A 9,709-nucleotide genomic window follows, 5' to 3' on the forward strand; every position below is an offset into this window, starting at 1 on the left:
GGCGCTTCCGCAGCACAGCCGGAGCCCGGGAGGGGAAGTGCCTGGCCAGAGGCGCAGGGTCTGGAGATCTGGGGGCTGCCTGGCAAACCGTGAAGCCGGTAGCGCTCAGGCAGCTTTGCGTGGCTGGGAGGGAGGAATGCGGGGCGCGCGGGGGGGGGTGGAGTTGGGGCAGGGACTTTGGGGAAGGGGCGGAGTTGGGGTGAGGTCGGGGCGGAGCTGGGGCGGGAAGGGGTGGGAAGGGGCCAGGGCCCCGTGGAGTGTCATCCTTTTTTAAGGTTTAAATATGGTAACCCTACCTGTCCCCTTCTCTTCCCTATCCCATGCCCCTTTCCCACTGCTCCATCTCCTTCCCAGGCTTGGAGGGGCGGGGGGAAACTGCCCCCCAGCACGAGCTGGCAGAGCAGGCTGGGGCCGGTCACTTCACTTCCTGCCGCCCGGTGATTGCAGGGCGGGCCCAACCCCCCCACTCATGGGGCGGTGGGAAGTGGGGTAACCTGGCCCCAGCCCGCTCCACTCTGCTCCCCTGGCTCCCAGCCTTGGGACTGGGGGGTGGGAGGAACTGCCTCTCAGCACTCACCGGTGGCACAGAGAGGGCTGGGGCCGAGCCGCTCCACTTCCCGCCGTCCGGTTAGTGCAGGGAGCATCCGACCCCTGCTGCAGTCCCCTGGGACTTTGCTCAGGGGAAAGCGTGGAGCAGGGGCAGGGCTGGGGTGGAGCAAGGGGTGGGAAGAGGTGGGAAGAGGCAGTGTGGGGGCGGAGCAGGAGTGGGGGCTTTGGAGAAGAGGCGGGGCAAAGGTGGAGCAGGGGTGGGGGCAGCTTTCCTGGTCGGCTGTCAGCCAGAGGATCAGACTGGCTGGGGCCTCTTCTGACTCTGTGCCTGGCGCCATGGTAAACCCAGTACTGTCTAGGTGTAAGAGACCAATCCTTTTAAAAAGCAACAGAGGGTCCTGTGGCACCTTAAAGGTGCCACAGGACCCTCTGTTGCTTTTTACAGATTCAGACTAACACGACTACCCCTCTGATTCTTCAGTCCTTTTAAGATGACAAAGCCAGAAGGGGAGTGGGTGCCACAATGTTTATGGTAGGCATTCTCCATGTTTGATAAGTTATTTTACTTAATAGTTTTCTTGTAAAATAGCCCAGTGGGCTAGATCCTCAGCTGGTGTAAACGAGCATGGCAGCATTACAATCAGTGGAGCTACATCAGTTTACTTACTAGCAGAGGAATCTGGCACAATGATTCTCGCCTCCTGGTTGGATGCAATAAAAGGTCTGTGTGTGAACACTCGTTCTGATGTTTTGAGCCTATTCTGCAGCACTGCTTCACCTGCTACCTGGTGTTTATAATTGTAAATAAAAACTGGAAATGGGCCAGACCTGCAAAGAGCAGATGTGGATCCAAAATTTCACACAGTCCAAGGCTCTTCAGATCCAGAGTTTTGGCTTGGACCCATCTCTATTTAGAGATAGAACTGGTCATTTGGGGTCAAACAAAACATTTTTACGTTTCTGTTTGACTGAAAAAAGTCAAACAATTTTCCTTTCGGGTTGACTCAAAATATGTGTGTGCGCGTACGTGCCTTTCTCTGCAGTGAACTGAAAAATCAGCTACTCTCACAACTCAAATTCTGGCTATGTAATCTTCATTTGCTCTTTCTTTAAAATTAATGGTAGCTGTAGCTGCATCACTGTAGCTACATCACTTATGTTTTCTTGTCCACTGTGACATACCAATGTGGAGGAAGGATGGTCTTGTGGTTAGAGTTCTAACCTAGAAGTTGGGAGGCCTGGATTCAAGTCCCTGCTCTACCACAGAATTCCTGTGTGACCTTGGGCCAGTCTCTTAGCCTTTCTGTGCCTCAGTTCCCTCATCTATAAAATGAGGATAATAGCACTTCCCCACCTCTCAGGGGTGTTCAGAGAATAAATGAGATTGTGAGGCACTTAAATACTGTGATAATGGGCACCATATAAGTACCTAAGATACGGAGAGTTTGGTTTGGTTTCTGCAGATCGGTGCTAAATGCCTCATCCCAGGTTTTGCAACCAATTGGTAATAAGCAATGCTTGTTAAGCACTTGGATGCATCGCCCTAAGCACAAGCAAAGCTCTGATTGTGTTGTAAGTTTCAGGTCTTCCATTCAATACATTTTTGCCTAGAATAGATAGGGTCTCTGAGTTTGCTTGTAGTTGGATTTTCTGTTCGCATACCTAAATGTTTATTTTCCAGCCACTTCACTCACATAGCATGTTTCTTTGTTCTGGTGATTATTTCAATCATTAATTTTTATGATGGGGATTATTAATAATGCTCTTAGCATCTTTGGGTCTTAACATTTTCATAGCCCTTTAAACCTTTATCATTGTTTTAACAATTGATATTTCAACTGTGTAATCCTCTTTTGTGGCTTTTGTCATGCATCTAGTTGTGTTCTCCTCCGTGCTTTTCTGAAAGAGGAATCTACAGTAATTTCAAGAAGGTGATGGAGACTGCTTAAACACAAATATATTGCCCTGTTTATCCAGTTTATCAACCTTGGTTTTTAACCTTAACAGCTGTTGCAAGTAGCCATAGAATATATTAAATCATTTCAGGAGAATATTATACACATAGGACACTAGTTCAGATCCAGATCTGGTTAATCATGGCTGAAAATTGTTTCCATCTGATGGTAAATCTTTCAAGTGGATGGGGTTGTCTGACCAGATATACAGTAAAAAAGCTTCTCTCTATTAAGATGTGAAGGTTGCCTTTAACATCCATGAGGGCCTGCTCCCAGAACTATTCCACTCAATGCCAAAACTATTTATTTCAGTGGAAATAGAATCAGGCTCCTGTTGACAATGAAGATGGATGTGTATCTTATTGTTATCAGTAGCTTATTTAATTTAGAATGTAATTTACCATTGGTTGACTTGTTCTATGGGACACATGCCTCATTTAAAGTGTTCTACTCTGAAAGCTGACATTGTTAAAAAGGCACAATGACACAGGTTTATTCTCTCACAATTATCCCTGTATAAAATGTCCTCAGTTTACAAGTCAACCCCCTCCACTCCCCGCAACTGTGTCACAAAGTCAAACTGGACTCTGAAAGACTCTTTCCATTTTACAAATCCTCTATCAACAATGAGGTTCTACAGGCCAATTTGGTCCTCCCACTGACACATGAATAATTCCATTTTCTGCTTCATTTTAATATCACTAGTGGCAGCACTGTAACCTCCTTGCATTTCATGGTTTTGTAGAGGTCTAGATTTGAAAACAAGTTGTCAAAGGTGCCCAACGTGGAGCAGAATCCAGTTTCTTCATTCAGTCATAGATGAGCTGGTTCTATAGCATTAGAAAGATTAAAAAGGAGTATCCCCAATCTGATAAATGCCCAGGGATTTTTTTTTTCTGAAAAAAAGAGAAGAACAAAACAGGCTAGTTATCTTAGGTGCCTGTACATGAACACAAGAAGCCTGGGAAACAAGTAGGAAGAATTGGAAGTCCTGGCACAGTCAAAGAACTATGATGTGATGGGAATAACAGAGACTTGGTGGAGTAACTCACATGACTGGAGCATTGTCATCGATGGGTATAAACTGTTCAGGAAGGACAGGCAGGGGAGAAAAGGTGGAGGAGTTGCACTGTATGTAAGAGAGCAGTATGATTGCTCAGAGCTCCAGTATGAAACTGGAGAAAAGCCTGTTGAGTCTTTGGGTTAAGTTTAGAGGCGAGAGCAACAATGGTGATGTTGTGATGGGCGTCTAGTATAGACCACCAGACCAGGATGATGAGGTAGACGAGGCTTTTTTAGGACAACTAACAGAAATTTCCAGATCACAGGCCCTGGTTCTCATGGGGGACTTCAATCACACTGGCATCTGCTGGGAGAGCAATACAGCATTGCACAGACAATCCAGGAAGTTTTTGGAGAGTGTTGGTGTGACACTGTGTACCTTGGGGAACACCCTATACCCCATGTTCATCTTTATAAAATGCATTGGATACCACACAATCAACGTTTGTCATGTTTGGTGTCTTTGGAAGGGTCATGATGCAATGAACATTGTTGTTATAGTAATGTTATAGGTTATAATTTCATGTATGTAGTTATGAGGCTGAAAATGTATCCTTGTGGCTTAAAATAAGCCCAGTCAAAAACTCTCCAAGAGCAGAGAGGTAGTTCATACCTCATCAGGGCAGGTATGGGACAAACCCAGCCAAGCCTCACAGGAACAAAGGACGCTGGCCTCGGCAGCAACAAAGGATGTGTTAGACTCTCGAGGGAGTCACCCCCCCCTTCCTTTGGTCCGTTTGGAATTGCGATGAGGTAATGCTCACCTGACTCTGAAGGGGAGTGGGGCAAAGCCAAGAGGGAAGAAAGGACATGATAGAGGAAGAGCATGGCAAATGTTTCTCCCTTTTCTCTTCCACCTACATCTACAGACACTACATCAAGCAACTGAAGTGCTGATCAAAGGGGAGAGCCTGGCTGAAGGGCAACCAGACAGCCTGTGGTGAGAAGCATCTAAGTTTGTAAGGGCATTGAAAGTGTTACGATCAGCTTAGAATGTGTTTTGCTTTTATTTCATTTGACCAAATCTGACTTATGTTTTGACTTATAATCACTTTAAAATCTATTTTATAGTTAATAAATTTGTTTGTTTGTTTATTCTACCTGAAGTAGTGCATTTGGTTTGAAGCATATCAGAGGCTCCCCTTGGGATAACAAGCCTGGTACATATAAATTTCTTTGTTAAATTGACAAACTCATATAAGCTTTCAGGGTCCAGCAGGCATAACTGTGCACTGCAAGATGGAGCTTCCTAGGATTGTGTCTGGGACTGGAGATATTGGCTAGTGTTATTCAGTTGCACAATCCAAGGAGCAACTTACATGCCAGAGGCTGTGTGTGAACAACCCAGGAGTGGGGGTTCTCACAGCAAAGCAGGGTAAGGTTGGCTCCCAGAGTCAAGGATTGGAGTGACCTAGCAGATCTCTGGTCCAGACAACAGCAGAGGGGAACGTCACAGTTGGGGACAACTTCCTGGTGCAAGTTCTGGAGGAACCAACTAGGGGCTGTGCTCTTCTTGACCTGCTGCTCACAAACAGGGAGGAATTGGTAGGGGAAGTAGAAGTGGGTGACAACCTGGGCAGCAGTGACCATGAGATGGTCAAGTTCAGGATCCTAATAAAAGGGAGAAAGGAGAGCAGAAGAATACGGACCCTGGACTTCAGAAAAACAGACTTTGACACCCTCAGGGATGGGCAGGATCCCCTGGGACGCTAATAGGAGGGGGAAAGGAGAGCTGGCTGTATTTTTAAAGAAGCCTTATTGCGGGCAAAGGAACAAACCATCCCGATGTGCAGAAAGAATAGTAAATATGGCAGGCAACCCACTTGGCTTAACAGAGGATCTTCATTGACCTTAAACACAAAAAGGAAGCTTACAAGAAGTAGAAACTTGGAGAGATGACTAGGGAGGAGTATAAAAATATTGCTTGAGCATGCAGGGGTGTAATCAGGAAGGCCAAAACACAATTGGAGTTGCAGCTAGCAAGGGATGTGAAGGGTAACAAGAAGGGTTTCTACAGGTATGTTAGCAACAAGAAAAAGTCAGGGAAAGTGTGGGACCCTTAATGAATGGGGGAGGTAACCTAGTGACAGATGATGTGGAAAAAGCTGAAGTACTCAATGCTTTTTTTGCCTCGGTCTTCACAGACCAAGTCAGCTCCCAGACTGCTGCACTGGGCAGCACAATATGGAGAGGGGGTGAGCAGCCATCAGTGGTGAAAGAACAGGTTAAGAACTATTTAGGAAAGCTGGACATGCACAAGTCCATGGGTACGGGTGCAATGCATCCAAAGGTACTGAGGGAGTTGGCTGATATGATTGCAGAGCCATTGGCCATTATCTTTGAAAACTTGTGGTGATTGGGGGAGGTCCCGGATGATTGGAAAAAGGCAAATATAGTGCCCATCTTTAAAAAAGGGAAGAAGAAGGATCCAGGGAACTACAGACTGGTCAGCCTCACCTCAGTCCCTGGAAAAATCATGGAGCAGGTCCTCAAGGAATCCATTTTGAAGCACTTGGAGGAGAGGAAGGTGATCAGGAAAAGTCAACATTGATTCACCAAGGGCAAATCATGCCTGACCAACCTGATTGTCTTCTATGATGAGATAACTGGCTCTGTGGATATGGGGAAAGTGGTGGACATGATATACCTTAACTTTAGCGAAGCTTTTGATATGGTCTCCCACAGTATTCTGGCCAGCAAGTTAAAGAAGTATGGGCTGGATGAATGGACTATAAGGTGGATAGAAAGCTGACTAGATTGTCGGGCTCAACAGGTAGTGATCAACGGCTTGATGTCTAGTTGGCAGCCGGTATCAAGTGGAGTGCCCCAGGGGTCGGTCCTGGGGCTGGTTTTGTTCAACATCTTCATTAATGATCTGGATGATTGGATGGATTGCACTCTTAGCAAGTTCACAGATGATACTAAGCGGCGGGGAGAGGTAGATATGTTGGAGGGTAGGGATAGGGGATAGGGATAGGATAGGAGATAGGGATAGTGACCTAGACAAATTGGAGGATTGGGCCAAAAGAAATCTGATGAGGTTCAACAAGGACAAGTGCAGAGTCCTGCACTTAGGACGGAAGAATCCCATGCACTGCTACAGGCTGCAGACCAACTGGCTAAGCAGCAGTTCTGCAGAAAAAGACCTGGGGATTACAGTGGATGAGAAGCTGGATATGAGTCTACAGAGTGCCCTTGTTGCCAAGAAAGCTAACAGCATATTGGGCTGCATTAGTAGGACCATTACCAGCAGATCAAGGGAAGTGATTATTCCCTTCTACTCAGCACTGGTGAGACCACATCTGGAGGATGTGGACAAATTGGAGACAGTCCAGCAGAGGGCAACGAAAATGATTAGGGGGCTGGGGCACATGACTTATGAGGAGAAGCTGAGAGAACTGTGCTTATTTAGTCTGCAGAAGAGAAGAGTGAGGGGGGATTTGATAGCAGCCTTAAACTACCTGAAGAGGGGTTCCAAAGAGGATGGAGCTCGGCTGTTCTCAGTGGTGGCAGATGACAGAACAAGGTTGCAGTGGGGGAGGTCTAGGTTGGACATTAGAAAAAACTTTTCCACTTGGAGGGTGGTGAAGCACTGGAATGGGTTACCTAGGGAGCTGGTGGAATCTCCATCCTTAGAAGTTTTTAAGGTCAGGCTTGACAAAGTCCTGGCTGGGATGATTTAGGTGGGGTTGGTCCTGCTTTGAGCAGGGGGTTGGTTCTATGAGAAGATTTTTATTAAATGAAACACTTAACATATAGTGTGCAGTTCACTTTGACAGCATGTCTAGTCCTCAGCCATAAAAAAGCCATGCATTTTGTACAAAAGAAAAAGCTTGTCATTCTCTAAGTAAAACAAATATACAATAATAGTGTGTCAAGTCTAGTTAGGCCTACCACTTATTTGTACCTGCCTTTAGATACCAATACACTTTTACAAACTTGATTGGTCAGTGCACTGTAACAGATTCTGAAAAACCAATGTAAATGCAGTTTAAAAACACAGTACAATTATGCTTAGTTTACTGAACAGGTATGCAGATCTTAGAAAAATCAGGAATGCTGAATTCAAAATTTTTCTCTTCCATGATTTTGCACTACATTGATGCAAAGATTAATGGTAAAATATTCTCCTCAAGCATAGATTTGAGGTAGAAATCTTGTTCTTCAATTTTAGAAGAACTTGCAAATCAGCTATGTTTTGACTTCAGCTTCTAATTCTGGGCTCAGCCTATGACGTTTGTATGTGAATCAGTCATGCTGGCAAAGTAATGGAAAGGTTCCATACCTTCTGAGTCATTTTTTACTGTTCTTGTGCAGTTTCAGTTCTTTGTTGTTAATTAGATCAAGCCAGCTTTCCACTGAGACTGTAACTGTAGTGTCAGCAGCCTGCAATCTGTCAAGTCCCCCTAAAATCTCTTTCAATTGCTTTTGTAGGTTTAGTGCTTCTTTATAAAGTCCCTTGGATAAAATGCCTGCTGTGTTTTGACAAAGCTCTTAACATGCTCAATGTAAATTTCAACCATTGCATGGTAGCCTAATGCACATGTAGAGACATCTTCCTGAGAGATCCAGCAAGTATCATTAGGAGTGGGGTATCTGGGGCATCCATTATCCATTTTCAATCAACCAATCATAAGACTAGCTGATGATGGTTGTGGAAGAACTTTTGTACTTCTGCAATGTGCTTTAGGGTCTGTATTCAGAGTTGCTTCTTTCTCAGCAATGTGCTGAAGTCTGGGATAACTGTATTTGAGAAATTCTCTCATCTTTTTTATTGTTGTTGTTTACATAAATAGCAAGGATCTCCTTATTGTGCTCTTTGCTTCCTTTTTGAATGGCATCTTCAACACCTCACATGCAATATACTACCAATTTTCTTTTCAAACATAGATCAGTAGCATTAAGGAAGCACTTAGATTATCGTAATTACATTTTAATCACAATGGTGGCACCAAAATGTCTCACTTGTGGAATCACCAGACTTGCCAATGTTCTGCTCTTCCATTTCAATAAAGAAAATTTCATTCAATAGACAATTTAACTTTGAAGAACCTGAAACTCATTTTCTGTGCTCTTTAAAATGATCCTGAATCCTTTTATTCTTGTTATTTAAGCATATATAATGCTTAAATTTTACTTTAGATTAATTATCTCTTTCCCTTACTTAAATCCACTCAATAGCTTGTTTCTTACCATCCCTTCTGAGAAACACTGTGTTGAGTAAATTAATAAACTGGGATTTGGAAATCACTGAATGCTAATCATCCTTTTGAATTGTGCCAGGAGTAGAGCTGGCTGGAAAATGTTTTCTTCATTTTCATGAGAATCTTCTGTGTGTGTGAGAGAGAAATCAAATTGAAATATTTTAGCTGAAAACCAAAACATTTTTTGATTTAGAAATGCTGCTGCAGCTCCTTGTGGGAGTTGTAGTTTGGTGCCTCATGCTCCCAATCTCCTCTACCGGCCTAACTCCCTGGTCTGACTATATCTCCTATGATACACCATAGTCTTGCCACTTGGGAGAGGAGAGGAAGTGCATCAGGCTCATACAGAAGAATGGGGACATGAGGCAAGTGAACTACTACCATGGGGCACTGTGGTGTCATATTTGAATTGAAATATCTCCAATTTTGACCCCAAACTAAAACGGGGTTTTCAGGCATTCAGAGTTTTTTGATTAATCAGAAATTTCCTGCTTCCCACAGATATTTTTCATGAAAAACTATTTAGTTGAAAACACAATTTTCCATTGGAAAAACAGTATCAATGGAAAACCTTTCTAGACATGCTTAATTAGGAGCTATCACCTTTACAACTTGTTAGAGATGAGAATCCACCTAGTAATTCCAATCTTTCAGCCTGCAGTGAAATTTGATTCCCTTACTAGATTTACCCCTCTCTTCAGTAGTTCAACTCATTCCTTTTCCCCGTAGGCTTTTACATGGTGCTATAATTTATTTCCTAACAGACATAGCAAGAATCTTGATGTTTTATCACTTCCCATTCAACTTTTTAAAAGTTAGTTTTCATTCACAGCTTGCAATAAGAACCTAGTGTTTCTAGAATCAAAACCTTTCAAAGATACATTATGTTCATAGACACTTCAGAACATCATACAAGTTCAAAATATGAAGGGGAAAAAA

Source organism: Malaclemys terrapin, chromosome 1 (genome assembly GCF_027887155.1).
Source record: "Malaclemys terrapin pileata isolate rMalTer1 chromosome 1, rMalTer1.hap1, whole genome shotgun sequence".
Classification (NCBI taxonomy): domain Eukaryota; kingdom Metazoa; phylum Chordata; order Testudines; family Emydidae; genus Malaclemys; species Malaclemys terrapin.